This window comes from Salmo salar, chromosome ssa12, assembly GCF_905237065.1.
Source record: "Salmo salar chromosome ssa12, Ssal_v3.1, whole genome shotgun sequence".
Classification (NCBI taxonomy): Eukaryota; Metazoa; Chordata; class Actinopteri; order Salmoniformes; family Salmonidae; genus Salmo; species Salmo salar.
In genome coordinates this window covers 71,201,076-71,218,068 of record NC_059453.1, presented here as the reverse complement: position 1 = coordinate 71,218,068, position 16,993 = coordinate 71,201,076, and the positions used below count along the sequence as shown (strand labels likewise).

At 43.2% G+C, this 16,993-nt stretch overlaps 1 protein-coding gene across 4 annotated transcripts in view; it reads right to left on the bottom strand.

The window, feature by feature from the left end:
- The window catches only part of LOC106565901 (rho guanine nucleotide exchange factor 10-like protein), a 128,592-nt gene that overhangs the window by 24,366 nt on the left and 87,233 nt on the right, over window positions 1-16,993 (bottom strand). The gene's annotated exons all lie outside the window — the stretch shown is intronic.

Here is a 16,993-nt window from a genome sequence, read left to right as displayed (position 1 = left end):
ATCCTTTCAAATCCTGTCTATATTCCTCCCTCACTTTTAAATATCCCTCAGATTCAGAAACCACAAACCGCAATGGGTTCACAATGTCATCTCTAGAACATCAAACAATTTCTAAAACAGAGATCTTTTCATCAGCAGAGAACAGACAGATGAAAAAAAGACTTTGAAAGACTGTGCATCGCTTGACAATTGAGGGTTTGTATAAGATGATGATTGATCTAATGCTTGAGTCGGGGACATAGCAATGACACACTCAATCCCAATGAAGGGATGAAATACCGCAGTTGACTGTTGAATTAGGAGACAAGGTGACCCCATTAAAACTCGTCTTCACAGAATGGACAGAATGGTACAAGGTTATTGGTCATTATGAGGGGACACATTGAGCAGTCGTTGTATGTTGGTGGTCTTCCTTTACCCACAGTCTATAGTGTCTGCTAGGGCTGAGTTCGACATAGCCTATTCACCAACACACTCTGAGTGAGCCATCAATAGCAGACCAACTTCTAAAAAAGTCCAAAACCTAATAAGAATCCCTGACAAAACAAGAGAGCGGACCTCATATAATCAAAAAGCCGCCAGGCAATCATCACCAACTCCCCCTTGGGGTTCCACACTCTCTGCTGTAGGCCTGAGTGGCTGCATGCATGAATAGAGGCTTGATTCTGCAAGTGTCACACTCATATTGGCCTTGTGTCAAGCCTGCCAATGTCAATACAGGGGAAGGGAAGAGAGGCAGGGGGTAAACCTGGAGCTGCAGCAATTTCAATTAGGAGGCTCCAAATCACTCTCCAATCATAAGTGAAATCTTCATGGGTTTTCACAGGATTCTTTCACCCAAGTTGTTTTTCTCTAGATTTGGAACTGGTGCAACTGTCCGACTGAAGTGTAATGTGCCTCACAAAAACTGACACTGAAGATCAAATAAGGATTTTCCACGAGTCACATTATGGGAATAAGACATAGGATAAATATAGTCTTTAGCCCCTTTCGTCCCCCTTCCCCCCTGGCCCGGCCTTTTTTGCATGCAATCATTTGTTAGATTTGTGTCAGCTTGCTGATCTGGACAGGAGTAGTCCCGTGGGCTCTGGAGAGTGAGCCAGAGCAAATAATGGACTGTTGCACAGGGAAAACTACAGACGAGCTCCCCAAAAACAAAGCTTAAAGACAAATGGCTCAGTGCAACCACAGCCCTTAGCAACCCCAACTTCAACATTCTCCTACACTTAAGCACTCAGGCATCCAATTCCTCCACAGATCCAGTGAAATGACTGTGCCCTGACAAACTCATCACTACTTGTTTGTGGGAATAGATATCTGTTTTGTCAGAGTGCAGAAGAAACTTCCTGAAAGTAACTAACTGATCTACCAGTGTGAATTTATTTAACCTTTATTTAACTAGGCAAGTCAGTTAAGAACAAATTTTTATTTACAATGACGGCCTACCCCGGCCAAACCCTAACCCGGACGACGCTGGGACAATTGTGCACCACCCTATGGGACTTCCAATCATGGCTGGTTGTGATACAGCCTGGAATCGAACCAGAGTCTGTAGTGATGCCTCTAGCACTGAGATGCAGTGTGCTGGACCGCTGTGCCACTCGGGAGCACCCGAAATTAGATAGGTCTGGACCGAGGGAGGCAGTGGGAGAGGATGATCATGGACATGTCATGGTGGGGACGCTGAATGAATGCTCAAGTCCATGTTATTAGTCACAATGTGTCAAAATCAACCTTTGTAAGGTTGACAATGACTCATTCTAAACCTTATCTCATGTTCTGTTTCAAACCTGCTGTTTTGAACACCTTTACACACCATGAGGATTAATCTGAACCTGTCTGAAGTAGTGTGGCTGAGGTGGGGGGTGAGAGGAGAATGAATTTATGGTATAAGTGGGAAAAACACCAGTCAGAAAAGTGGAGTGAACCGGTATGTAGGCAAACAGGGAAATGCATGTGAATCAGGTTGATTAGAAACAATGTCATTACTCTGATCAAAGTCAGGAGAATCCCACCAGCCCATCTCACTTTAACATGATTAGTGTCATCCCTCATTTGACAAGCCTGCCAGGGAGGTAGATCTGAGACAAGTGGGGGAGTGAGCTGAGCAGAGCAGACCACTAGATCAGTTGTTTATTCATGGATCCACTGGCTCTTATAATGATATTGTGTATTTATTAAACCTTTTTCTCCTAACTTTGGGATGTTACGGAATAAAATAAAGGCATGTGACATGTCTTGGAAAGAACATTTACTTAGGTGAAGATGTATGCTGTTTGAAAAGCTATCTGCAATGATTGCATGGTATGTTACAGTGGAAGCTGGGGTGCTTAAAACACTTGATCTTTCAAGTTAGGTATCGTGTCATGTGTTGCAACTTGTCACACATTAGGCCTACATAACTCCAGCACTTGATAATATCAAGCAAATCCTCTCACTGTAATGCTTTATTTATGAAGGTTTGAAGGATATTCTGTTTTGTGAGCTAAAATAACATAACAAACACTGCATGGGCACGTAAAGCACTGTTTAAAAAGGATACTGACAGATGTAGGTCATTTTTCTACTTACCCAGAGTCATCAGAATATAGAAAAATTGCGTTTTTCATGGCCCTTTCCCCCATTTTGACTATCACATGTAAAGTAATAAAGAAGCTGAAATATTTGGTTTCGAGTAATATAATACAAAATCATATATGCCATTTAGCAGACACTTTTATACAAAGCGACTTACAGTCACATGTGTGCATACATTTTTAATTATGGCTGGTCACAGAAGTCGAACCCACTATCCTGGTGTTGCAATGCTCTACCAAAAATGCCTGACAAGTTTATAAATACTTTGTGAATCCTCAATTTAATATGATTTATAAAGCCTTTATTAAGCAGTGCTTATGCCACCATTTATAAAGCACAGCTTTTTGTCATATTTGACATAGTGGGCTATGAACCCTTTATAGAGCATGACATACGGTTATAGATGATTTGTGACACATTTAGTGTTTATGAAGCCTTTATGAAGCCTTTATAAGATGCATGGAATTTAAATTTAGTTTGAATTATTAGATTTTTTATCCAACATAAATAAACAAATCCAGGAGAAAGACGAGGCCATTTCCTTCTGTAATCCGATTAGGAATAAGTTTTTAAAAAAAAGAATATATGTCCATATTCCCACCAACATGGCAGCTGAACCCGTGTGTCTTGTGCGCTTCTGCTTGTTTGCGAGTGTTTTTTTTAATAATTCCAAACACTCCAGTAATATTTTGATATAGTCAAGAGGTTACTTGGCTATATAAATTCTCCACTAGAAGGTGCTGCCCTTGCCTGCTGCCCTTGCCTGTCTACCCAACCACATTGGGCCACGCACCTGTCTGGTTGAAAGCCTCCTCTTCTACCCAGCCTCCCGACACAAGCCTCTACCAAGCGAGTGTGATACCTAGGCTACTCCCATGGTGTGCTGCACTGCTTGGCCCCCACCTTTTGGTCTGCTCCTGATTACCCAGGCCTGCTCCCCCCCATCTGGTACAGGTACCCCCAAGCATCGCTCACTGCTCCAGCACACACGTACACTTACAAACTGCAGTCTCTGATCCGAATTGTACCTGAAGCCTGTGGACTTGTGTGAGCTTTTACTCAGGAACTTGTATGCATTTAAGATTGTATTACTTGGCCTTTATTGTTATTTTATTATAGATTATTTATTTAAGTTTTTTATGGTTATGCCACTTAGGCGCATGAACCGCTAGCGGGACACCTACGACAACATCTGGTGAAATTGCAGAGCGCGAAATTCAAAATACAAAAATTGTAATATTAAACATTCATGAAAATACAAGTGTCATACATCATTTAAAGGTGTAACTTCTTGTTAATCCAACCGCGTTGTCAGATTTCAAAAAGGCTTTACGGCGAAAGCATACCATGCAATTATCTGAGGACAGCGCCCCACACCAAAATACTTTATCAACCAGCACAGGCGTCACAAAATCACAAATAGCGATTAAATAAATCACTTACCTTTGAAGATCTTCCTCTGTTTGCAACCCCAAGGGTCCCAGCTACACAATGAATGGTCATTTTGTTCGATAAAGTCCTGCTTTAAATTTTAAAAAAGTATGTTTAGTTGGCGCCAATGATCTCAGTAATCCACTCTTTCAACATGCATACAGTGGAGGAAAAAAGTATTTGATCCCCTGCTGATTTTGTATGTTTGCCCACTGATAAAGAAAGGATCAGTCTATAATTTTAATGGTAGGTTTATTTGAACAGTGAGAGACAGAATAACAACAAAAATATCCAGAAAACGCATGTCAAAAATATTATAAATTGATTTGCATTTTAATGAGGGAAATAAGTATTTGACCCCCTCTCAATCAGAAAGATTTCTGCCTCCCAGGTGTCTTTTATACAGGTAATGAGCTGAGATTAGGAGCACACTCTTAAAGGGAATGCTCCTAACCGCAGCTTGTAACCTGTAAAAAAGACACATGTCCACAGAAGCAATCAATCAGATTCCAAACTCTCCACCATGGCCAAGACCAAAGAGCTCTCCAAGGATGTCAGGGACAAGACAAGATTGTAGACCTACACAAGGCTGGAATGGGCTACAAGACCATCGCCAAGCAGCTTGGTGAGAAGGTGACAACATTTGGTGTGATTATTCGCAAATGGAAGAAACACAAAAGAACTGTCAATATCCCTCGGCCTGGGGCTCCATGCGAGATCTCACCTCGTGGGGTTGCAATGATCATGAGAACGGTGAGGAATCAGCCCAGAACTACACGGGAGGATCTTGTCAATGATCTCAAGGCAGCTGGGACCATAGTCACCAAGTTTACAATTGGTAAAACACTACGCCATGAAGGACTGAAATCCTGCAGCGCCCGCAAGGTCTCCCTGCTCAAGAATACATATACATGCCCGTCTGAAGTTTGCCAATGAACACCTGAATGATTCAGAGGAGAACTGGTGAAAGTGTTGTGGTCAGATGAGACCAAAATGGAGCTCTTTGGCATCAACTCAACTCGCCGTGTTGGGAGGAGGAGGAATGCTGCCTATGACCCCAAGAACACCATCTCCACCGTCAAACATGGAGGTGGAAACATTATGCTTTGGGGGTGTTTTTCTGCTAAGGGGACAGGACAACTTCACCGCATCATTTGACGGGGCCATGTACTGTCAAATCTTGGGTGAGAACCTCCTTCCCTCAGCCTGGGCATTGAAAATGGGTCGTGGATGGGTATTCCAGCATGACAATGACCCAAAATGCACGGCCAAGGCAGCAAAGGAGTAGCTCAAGAAGAAGCACATTAAGGTCCTGGAGTGGCCTAGCCAGTCTCCAGACCTTAATCCCATAGAAAATCTGTGGAGGGAGCTGAAGGTTCGAGTTGCCAAACGTCAGCCTCGAAACCTTAATGACTTGGAGAAGATCTGCAAAGAGGAGTGGGACAAAATCCCTCCTGAGATGTGTGCAAACCTGGTGGCCAACTACAAGAAACATCTGACCTCTGTGATTGCCAACAAGGGTTTTGCCACCAAGTACTAAGTCATGTTTTGCAGAGGGGTCAAATACTTATTTCCCTCATTAAAATGGAAATCATTTTATAACATTTTTGACATGCGTTTTTCTGGATTTTTTGTTGTTATTCTGTCTCTCACTGTTCATATAAACCTTGTAGTTCTTCCAACTACTTGTTCATTTTTCAAAAAACAAGCCTGAAACCCTTTCTAAAGACTGTTGACATCTAGTGGAAGCCATAGGAACTGCAATCTGGGTCCTATCTGTATGTATTTCCCATAGGCAAGCACTGAAATGGCCTGTGACCTCAAAAAAAAAGAAAATTCCGGGTTGGATTTTCCACGGGTTTTCATCTGCCTTATCAGTTATTTTATACTCACAGACATTATTTTAACAGTTTTAGAAACTTCAGAGTGTTTTCTATCCAATGCTACCAAGTATATGCATATCATAGCTTCTGGGCCTGAGTAACAGGCAGTTTACTTTGGGCACGTCAGTCATCCGAAATTCCGAACAAAAACCAGTCTCCAAAACAGGTTATTAAATGCCGAGAAATTTGAGTGTTTTTTTCATGTTACATCCTGGGAGAAACCATACGCTTGCCCGGCTATTGCACTGGAGAACTTTGCAAGTTTTTCCCATTCGACATGGGAGAAACTGCATACTTGCGTTTACATGTGTGGATTGTTCTTTCGGTACTTAACCATGTCTCTGGACCGTACGCACCTTTTGAAATACCTTGTGTTAAAGACTTGTTCCTCTCAACTATGGTTTTAGTCTCTGAATCCAAAAGTTTTAAAATTCTATCTAGATTTGCCATTATTTTACTGCTTTTACTGTCAGGAAATATGGAATCTAACCTAGGTCCTGCCATTTCTACCCCATCTGAATTAAAAAGTCAGAATGGTCTGAAGTTTCCGCACAAATGTTAAGAAGTCTTCTTTCGAAACTTGATTTTGTGAATATTTGTATTAAAACCGTAGAGAGCATAAATACATCGGGGTCTTTCTGAAACCTGGCCAAAAAAATCTATAATTGACAAAGACATTGGCATTGATGTTTAGAATGTTTTTTGGTCAGATCGCAAATCTACGGGTGGTAGTGTTGCTATATACATAAAAGACATGTTTTCGGCAACCATTCTGACCTCTGTTACCAAACCCAAGCTATTTTAATATTTGTCCTTGAATATAAATCTCTGTGCATCCTTGAATCTTGTTGTCTCCTGTTGTTATAGACCCCCGTCTGCGATTGCTGGCTCTCTGGATTGTATTTTTGAATTATTATCACAGAATGTGAAATCTGAATTTGTGCTTATGGGTGACCTGACCTGAACCTAGACTGGTTGACATCCAACTCTGATCAACTCAAGAATCTTTGTAATACCTATAATTTTAATCAGATTGTTAAAAATTGAATGCAAGGTGCCCTCTAAAATCATCTTTGATTGATCTTATTTTAACCAACACTCCACATCGTTTTAATGCTTCTGGTGCATTTGCAAATGATAAGTGATCACTGTGCTGTTGCCTGTTTAAGGGATGGTACAATTCCTAAACTACCTCCATGTACAGTATCATCATGAAAAGAAACTGGAAGCAGTTTGATACTCAGGGTTTTTTTTCATAATGTTTTTAACATTGCCAGGAATAGAGCTGAACATCTTGTCACGTCCTGACCAGTATAGAGGATGCATATCCGCTGCATATTGGTCCACTTGTTCCGACAGCGATTTCAACATATCTTCTGACGAAGAGGTTTGTGACAGAACTACCCACCACAACAGGACCAAGCAGCGGAGAGAGGAGCGGCACGCTGAGTATATGGACTATGGGGAGAGATGGACTTGGGAGGAGATTCTGGACGGGGCTGGACCTTGGCATCAGGCTGGGGAATACCGTCGCCCACGGGAGGAGATCAAGGAAGCGAAGGCTGAGAGGCGGCGTTATGAAGCCATGAACGCGCTGGCGAGGAAGCCGGAGAGGCACCCCCAAGAAATGTTTTGGGGGGGGGCACACGGGTAGTTTGGCTAGGCCTAGGAAGAGCCATAAGCCAGCTACCCGTGAGAGTATGGAGGAGCGTATGAGGTGGAGAGCGCCGTGTTTCGCTGAGGTGCGCACTATCTCGCCCATATGCACGCACAGTCTGGTGCGTGCCATTCCAGCCCCTAGCAGATGCCGTGCTAGAGTGGGCATCCAGCCTGGTAGGAGGATGCCTGCGCAGCGCGTCTGGTCGCCGGTACGCCTCCTAGGACCAGGCTACCCTACGCCCGCTCTACGTACGGCAACCATCAGGCCCCTGCACAGCCCAGTTCGCCCTGTACCAGCACCCCGCTCGTGCAGGGCTGCTAGTTCCATCCAGCCAGGACGGGTTGTGCAGGCGGTGCGGTCAAGGCCACCTGTGCGCCTCCATGGCCCAGTCTTTCCGGTTCCCACCTCTCGTGCTAACCCGGAAGTGGGTACCTCCAGTCCGGCACGACCAGTACCAGCAACCCGGACCAAGCTTCCCATGAGCCAGCCCAGTCCTATTCGGCCTGTTCCCGCTCCCCGCACTAGTCCTATGGTGCGTGTTCCCAGGCTGATACTTCCACTACCAGCACCACGCATCAGGCTTCCAGTGCGCCAGCCCAGTCCGACTCGGCCTGTTCCCGCTCCCCGCACTAGCCCTGAGGTGCGTATCTCCAGACTGGCACATCCAGTACCAGTACCATTCATCAGGCTTCCAGTGCGTCAGCCCAGCCTCAAGAGCCCGGCACCAGCATGCAGTCCAGAGTATCCGGCACCAGCGTGCAGTCCAGAGTATCCGGCACCAGTGTGCAGTCCAGAGTATCCGGCACCAGTGTGCAGTCCAGAGTATCCGGCACCAGTGTGCAGTCTAGAGTATCCGGCAACAGTGTCTAGTCCGGAACCGAGAGAGACTGCCTACAACCCGGAACCGCGGGAGACTGCCTGCGACCCGGAACCGAGGGAGTCTGCCTTTGACCCGGAACCGAGGGAGTCTGCCTTTGACCCGGAACCGAGGGAGTCTGCCTGCGACCCGGAACCGAAGGAGTCTGCCTGCGACCCGGAACCGAGGGAGTCTGCCTGCAACCCGGAACCGAAGGAGTCTGCCTGCAACCCAGAACCGAGGGAGTCTGCTTGTGACCCGGAACCGAGGGAGCCTACCTGTGACCCGGAACCGAGGGGGTCTGCCTGTGACCCGGAACCGAGGGGGTCTGCCTGCGACCCGGAACCGAGGGGGTCGGCCTGCGACCCGGGACTAAGGGAATCTGCCTGTGACCCAGAACCGGGTGAGTCTACCTACGATCCGAAAATAAAAAGGATTAACTGTGTATCGAATGAGTCTGCCTACAATCCGAAAATAAAAAGGATTAACTGTGTATCGAATGAGTCTACCTACAGTGTGGAACGGAAGAGGTCTGCCTACGATCCGGAACAAGGGGAGTCTGTCTACGGCCCGAAACGGAGCAAGTCTGTTTGCAGTCTGGAGGGCAGTAGGCTTGAGCCGGAGCCACCTCCAGTTTAGGTGGGTTGGGGAGGGGGGGTGTAGCACAGGTGCCGTCATTGACTGCAGCCACCCTCCCTTCCATCCCTTTAGTTTAGGGGGATTTTTCTGTTTGTTTTGGGGTATTTACTGGGTTTTGTGTAAGGTGCATCCGGGGTCTGCACCTTTGGGGGGGGTACTGTCACGTCCTGACCAGTATAGAGGATTATTTGTATTATTTGGTCAGGGCGTGGCAGAGGTATGTTTGTTTTGTATGGTGTTTTTTTTGTGTATAGCTTGTGTGTTAATTATGTGTTCCGGGGTTTTGTGGTGTATGTTTTAGTATGAGTAGGTTCTAGGTTTAGTTTTCTATGTGCAGGTTTGGTTGCTGGACTCTCTATTGGAGGCAGGTGTTTCTAGTTGCCTCTGATTGGGAGTCCTATAAGTAGGTGTGTGTTTTGTTTGTCACTTGTGGGTAGTTGTATGTTAGCACTGCTTTTGTTTAGCCTGCTACACTGTTCCTGTCGTGAGTTTTGTTTATTGTTTTTCCTCGTGTTCACATTTAAAATAAATGATGATGAGCACGCAATCCGCTGCATATTGGTCCACTTTGTCCGACAGCGATTTCAACATATCTTCTGACGAAGAGGTTTGTGACACATCTCTGATGTTAAATTAGCCTTTTCTTACCTCCATAAAGCATTCTAGGATGTATGCAACAAGCATTCCCCTTTCAAACAATACAGAATTAAGGGCAGAGACAACCCTTGGTTCATAAGGAAATGGCTTTGGAATAAGGGTGTGGCTATGACCCGAAAGCTGAAAGCAGACCACTATCTCAAAATGTGGGCAAGTAGTGAAAGGTTTAAAGATGCACAGCTCCCTAAACAACAGCTGGTTGACTCACAGGTGGTAACTGTGATAACCTCTATTCTGAACTCTTTCAATCAACATTTTCTTGATGCAGGCAGATTATTTGATCAACCTGAGGTCAACATGAGCCCCATGTGAAATTAGCTGACACTCCCGAGCACTCATTCTCCTGATCTCCTTTTCTGGCCTTTCTCTGTTTCAGAAGTGCCGTGAAACAATTGATGTCAAAAAATCCCCTGACCCTGATCATCTAGACCCACACCTACTACAATTAGCAGACATCATTGCTCCCCATTTAACATGCATCTTTAACATCACCATAGAATGTAATGAAAACCCCAAGATGTAGAAATCAGCATTTGTCCTACCTCTTTTGAAAGTAGGTGATCCCACTCTACTGAATATCTATCGCCCCATATCTAAATTGTCTGTTCTGGTAAAGGTATTGGGGTTCCTAGTTAATAAGCAGTTTAAAGCCTGCCTCCAGGAAAACAATACTTTGAGTGGTATACAATCAGGTTTCAGTTCTAGCCACAGCACTGTCACAGCAACTTTGAAGATTTTGAATGATATTCATTGTGCACTGGATAAGAAGCTACATTGTGTATCTGTATTCATAGACTTGTCAAAGGCATTTAACACTGTGGACCATACTGTCTTGGTGCAGAGATTGAAGTGTATTGGGATTACTTGTCATGCTCTGGAGTGGTTTGTGAACTACTTGTCAAATTGAACCAGCAGCATAACCAGCAGCATAACCAGCAGCATACAACCCTGTATCCCACTGCTAGCTTGCCTCCTAAGTTACGCAGGGTTGGTCCTGGTGGGAGACCATATGCTGCTGGAAGTGGTATTGGAGGTCCAGTAGGAGGCACTCTTTCCTCTGGTCTAAAAAAAATATCCCAAAGCCCCAGGGAAATGATTGGGGACATTTCCCTGTGTAGGGTGCCGTCTTTTGGATGGGACTTTAAACAGGTGTCCTGACTCTCTGTGGTAACTAAGAGTAGGGGTGCTATCGTAAGAGTAGGGGTGCTAACCCCAGTGTCCAGGCTGGCCCTCATACCATCATGGCCACCTAATCATCCCCAACTTCCAATTGGCTCATTCATCAACCTTCCTCTCCCCTGTAACTATTTTCCAGGTTGTTGCTGTAAATGAGAATGTGTTCTCAGTTAACTTACCTGGTAAAATAAGGGTTAAATAAAATAAATAAAAAAGAACCCAGTGTGTTAAAGGAAAAATCCACCCAAAACCACTCATTCCTATAATTGAAAGTGTTAAATAAAATGAATATGTGAGAACAATATTTTTTGTGAACAAATGTTTGATTTTGGCATTATAATAATGTTGGTAGCAACATGTGAAAATCGTTGTGGAAATCTTTTGCAGCTCAAGTTGACTACAAAATCCACAAATGCAATGCTTTCTCTATCGGCTGGCTGGCTAGCTAGCTAGCTAGCAAACCTAGCTACACACAATAATACCAAAGACAATATCGGCATGTGAAGTAGCTGCACTATCAACAAGCTGCACTGTCAATTTAGGAGTCTACAATCTCACCATGTTCAACCTACAGATTGATGTGCCTCGCAAAGTGGAGTCTGTAATTCGCAACAACAGAGAAACTTTTGAGGAGATGGGAAATTCCATAGGAATCCTTTTAATGCCCATTGTGCACATTGCCCATGCTACGTCAGTGGGCCACGCAGTGCATTCTTGGCAATTCTGGGACAAGGAGAGCTCTCCTTCAAGGAAATAATGGGAGTCAATTGGGCGCTAGCTCAAAAACCCAACATTAGCATGAATTTCGTCAACAAGAAGTACACAGTGGTGGAAAAAGTACCCAATTGACATACTTGAGTAAAATATACCTTAATAGAAAATGACACAAGTAAAAGTAAAAGCTACCCAGTAAAATACTAATTGAGTAAAAGTCTAAAAGTATTTGGTTTTAAATATACTTAAGTATCAAAATAAAATGTAATTGCTAAGATATACTTAAGTATCAAAAGTAAAAGTATAAATAATTTTAAATTCCTTACATTAAGCAAACCAGACAGCACAATATTCTTGTTTTTTGAATTTACAGATAGCCAGGGGCACTATCCAAAAACATAATTTACAAACCAAGCATATGTGTTACACCACTGGAAGTACAACATTACAAATCTTTTCAGAGGAAATAATGAACTTGTTATCTGTAATATTGTATAGCTTTTGAATTGTGACATTATGTACTTTCAAGGAAAATAGACACGTTTCTCGACTAATACCCTGACTTTGAAAAGGGATTGCGTGATGATTAGTTTAGCAACGGCGTGATGCAACATGAGAACGTGAATGGGATTGGTCAACAGTCTGCTGGGTGGGGCGTTATATGTTCATCCATTAATTGCCCAATGCGATTCCTATCTCCTTTATCTAATATCTCTGGTAACAGCACCATGCAATGCAACCTGGACTGAAGAGGCAGACAAATAGGAGAAATGTGCTAGACCAAAAATATGATTAATGGCTCATTCGAGAGAAGACATCCTTCCTTGTTATGACATCGGCCAGTGGCGCTGGAGAAGAAGGCAGACGTTTTACGTGTCCCCAACTGATTGTACTTCTTGTTCGTTTATTTGCATTGTTTGTAACTTATTTTTTTACTTATTTTGTACATAATGTTGCCGCTACCGTCTCTTATGACCGAAAATAACTTCTGGACCTCCGAACTGCAATTACTCACCACGGACTGTCAGAATCCTTTTTTTCTTTTAATGAGTCTGACAAGCCCGACACGAACGATATACTGCTTCCTCAGGAACAGGCCCAGATCCCCGTGATTTGCATGAAGAGGAGGCAGAGAAAAAGGGGCCGGAGGGCAGGCTGCCTTCTGAGAATTCGTAAGCGATCGAATACACCCCCACTTCCTTCCAGAGAGAGGCACTGATTTTGAAGGTAGGCTTTGAAATATATCCACAGGTACACCTCCAATTGACTCAAATTATGTCAATTAGCCTATCAGAAGCTTATAAAGCCATGACTTCATTTTCTGGAATTGTCCAAGCTTTTAACCTGTTGGGGGTAGGGGGCAGTATTGACACGGCCGGATAAAAAACGTACCCGATTTAATCTGGTTACTACTCCTGCCCAGTAACTAGAATATGCATATAATTATTGGCCTTGGATAGAAAACACCCTAAAGTTTCTAAAACTGTTTGAATGGTGTCTGTGAGTATAACAGAACTCATATGGCAGGCAAAAACCTGAGAAGATTCCTTACAGGAAGTGCCCTCTCTGACAAGATCTTGTTCTTCTTGTCTCTGTTTATTGAAGACTGAGGATCTTTGCTGTAACGTGACACTTCCTACGGCTCCCATAGGCTCTCAGAGCCCGGGAAAAAGCTGAATGATATCGAGGCAGCCCCAGGCTGAAACACATTTGCGCGTTTGGCAAGTGGCCGATCAGAGGACAATGGGCTTAGGCGCATGCACGAGTCGACCCCGTGCTTTATTTTCTTTCGTCTTTTTACCTAAACGCAGATTCCCGGTCGGAATATTATCGCTTTTTTACGAGAAAAATGGCATAAAAATTGATTTTAAACAGCGGTTGACATGCTTCGAAGTACGGTAATGGAATATTTAGACATTTTTTGTCACGAAATGCGCCATGCTCGTCACCCTTATTTACCCTTTCGGATAGTGTCTTGAACGCACAAACAAAACGCCGCTATTTGGATATAACAATGGATTATTTGGGACCAAACCAACATTTGTTATTGAAGTAGAAGTCCTGGGAGTGCATTCTGACAAAGAACAGCAAAGGTAATAACATTTTTCTTATAGTAAATCTGACTTTGGTGAGTGCTAAACTTGCTGGGTGTCTAAATAGCTAGCCCTGTGATGCCGGGCTATCTACTGAGAATATTGCAAAATGTGCTTTCACCGAAAAGTTATTTTAAAATCGGACATATCGAGTGCATAGAGGAGTTCTGTATCTATAATTCTTAAAATAATTGTTATGCTTTTTGTGAACGTTTATCGTGAGTAATTTAGTAAATTTTTAGTAAATTTACCGGAAGTTTGCTAGTTCTGAACGTCACATGCTAATGTAAAAAGCTGGTTTTTGATATAAATATGAACTTGATTGAACAAAACATGCATGTATTGTATGACATAATGTCCTAGGTGTGTCATCTGATGAAGATCATCAAAGGTTAGTGCTGCATTTAGCTGTCTTCTGGGTTTTTGTGACATTATATGCTAGCTTGAAAAATGGGTGTCTGATTATTACTGGCTGGGTACTCTGCTAACATAATCTAATGTTTTGCTTTCGTTGTAAAGCCTTTTTGAAATCGGACAGTGTGGTTAGATTAACGAGAGTCTTGTCTTTAAAATGGTGTAAAATAGTCATATGTTTGAGAAATTGAAGTAATAGCATTTCTAAGGTATTTGAATAACGCGCCACAGGATTCCACTGGCTGTTACGTAGGTGGGACGATTTCGTCCCGCCGGCCCCAGAGAGGTTAAAGGCATAGTCAACTTAGTGTATGTAAACTTCTGACCCACTGGAATTGTGATACAGTTAATTATAAGTGAAATATTCTGTCTGTAAACAATTGTTGGAAGAATTACTTGTCATGCACAAGGTTTCCAAAACTATAGTTTGTTAACAAGAAACTTGTGTTCTGGTTGAAAAACAAGTTTTATTGACTCCAACCTAAGTGTATGTAAACTTCCAACTTCAACTGTACATACCCCAACCTGAAGCCATGGATTACAAGCAACACCCGCACTGAGCTAAAGGCTAGAGCTGCCGCTTTCAAGGAGCGGGACTCTAACCCGGAAGTTTATAAAAAAATCCAACTATGCCCTCCGACGAACCATCAAACAGGCAAAGCATCAATACAGGAATAAGATCGAATCGTACTACACCGCCTCTGACGCTATAGGATGTGGCAGGGCTTGCAAATCATTACAAACTACAAAGGGAAGCACAGCTGAGAGCTGCCCAGTGACACAAGCCTACCAGACGAGCTAAATTACCTCTATGCTCACTTCGAGGCAAATAACACTGAAACATGCATGAGAGCACCAGCTGTTCTAGAAGACTGTGTGATCACGCTCTCCGCAGCCGATGTGATAGAACAGCAGCCTCTGGTATGACACGGGGTGGGGGCCGAAGCATGTTTGTAAACAACAGCTGGTTCACAATATCTCGAAGTCTCGAGGTATTGCTCGCCTGAGGTAGAGTATCTCATGATAAGCTGTAGACCACACTATCTATCTAGAGAGTTTTCATCTGTATTTTTCATAGCTGTTTATATACCACCGCTTCACTGCCTGGTATCGCAACTGCTCGGCAAAGCACTACAGAGGGTAGTGCGTACGGCCCAGTACATCACCAGGGCCAAGCTTCCTGCCATCCAAGACCTCTATACCAGGCGGTGTCAGAGGAAGGCCCAAAAAATTGTCAAAGACTCCAGCCACCCTAGTCATAGACTGTTCTCTCTGCTACCGCACGGCAAGCGGTACTGGAGTACCAAGTGTAGGTCCAAGAGGCTTCTGAACAGCTTTTACCCCAAAGCCATAAGACTCCTTAACATCTAATCAAATGGCTACTCAGACTGTTTGCATTGCCCCCCTTCCCCTCTTCTATGCTGCTGCTACTCTCTGTTATTATCTATGCATAGTCACTTTAATAACTCTACCTACATGTACATATTACCTCAATTACCTTGACACCAGTGCCCCCGCAAATTAACTCTGTACCGGTACCCCCTGTATATAGCCCCGCTATTGTTATTTACTGCAGCTCTTTAATTATTTGTTATTCTTATCTCTTACCTTTTGGGGGGTATTTTCTTAAAACTGCATTGTTGGTTAAGGGCTTGTAAGTAAGCATTTCTCTGCAAGGTCAACACCGGTTGTATTCGGCGCATGTGACAAATAAAATTTGATTTGATAATATAGTGTAGTAAGAGTGGCTTTATCACACAACTACGTCATACAGGCAGAATTTCTGTCTGCTTGAAATGACCCAGAGAATCGACAGAACATCACAAAAACAGTAGAACATTCAAAATGGGTGAATCTTTCTTTTAAGGCAGATTGTTATAAGTCTGATCAATTGTAGGTCCCCTGTTGTTTATTATCTATATCAAACAACATTGGGAGACATATTGAGACAGCTGATGTAAATTTGTATGCAGATGAAACTGTTCTCTATTCAAGTGGCAGTAGTTTGACTTTGGCTTTTGAAAAAGCTCAAACAGCTTTTCACATAATTTAAGATAATATGTATGTTTTTAAGCTTGTTCTGAATTCCTCTACAACAAAACGTATGTAGCAAGTCATGACTTCACAGGAGAGCAATTTTAATGTTTATTTTTATCAGAATTACTTTTTTGGCAAAAATGCTTTCTGGAACATGTGAACTTTCATGTGCCTTAATAATAAACGTGTATGCCATCTTTAAATGCAAATAAAATTGTTAAATTACAAGCCTTGTTGGTTAAGCCACAGAAAAAGTGATCCCACTAACCATGATTGTCTGGGACAATGAGTGGCCTGGACAAGAGAGGAGTCTCATGCCAAGAGAGGAGTTCAAATTGGTCTGCCACATAGCAGGCTTCTGTCTATTTGAGCTGGTCAGTCTGTGTTGGTAATCCTGTTGAACACTGCTTTTTTTAAATGTATCGTGTAGTGGAGCTGTATAAGTGTTGCTCTCCACTTTCTGGAGGGTTGAGTTTCGAAATCAGTGGAATTAGAGTATGATGGCTAAAGAGGTGGAGAAAACACCTGTCTCTGGATTACATTTTCAAACTAAGGAGCAACTGTGGCATGGCATCCATGACAGGGAGATGCATCCATCATGCATGATGATGTATACCGGTAAGATAGTCTAGCGTTAGCTAGCTACATTTTCAAATATTACACGTTTCTAATTTTTACATAAAGTGGTTTCATTTCAAGCTAAAGTGTACTGTTAGCTAGCTAGCTAACGTTACGTGTATGACGTTATTATTCGTATCCCAAAACCGTTTGCTTTTCTAGTTAGAGCTTAATGTTACAGTAGCTAGCTAACATTGAACCTGGTTGGTTAGCTCCCAACAGATTCATGCAGGGTAGT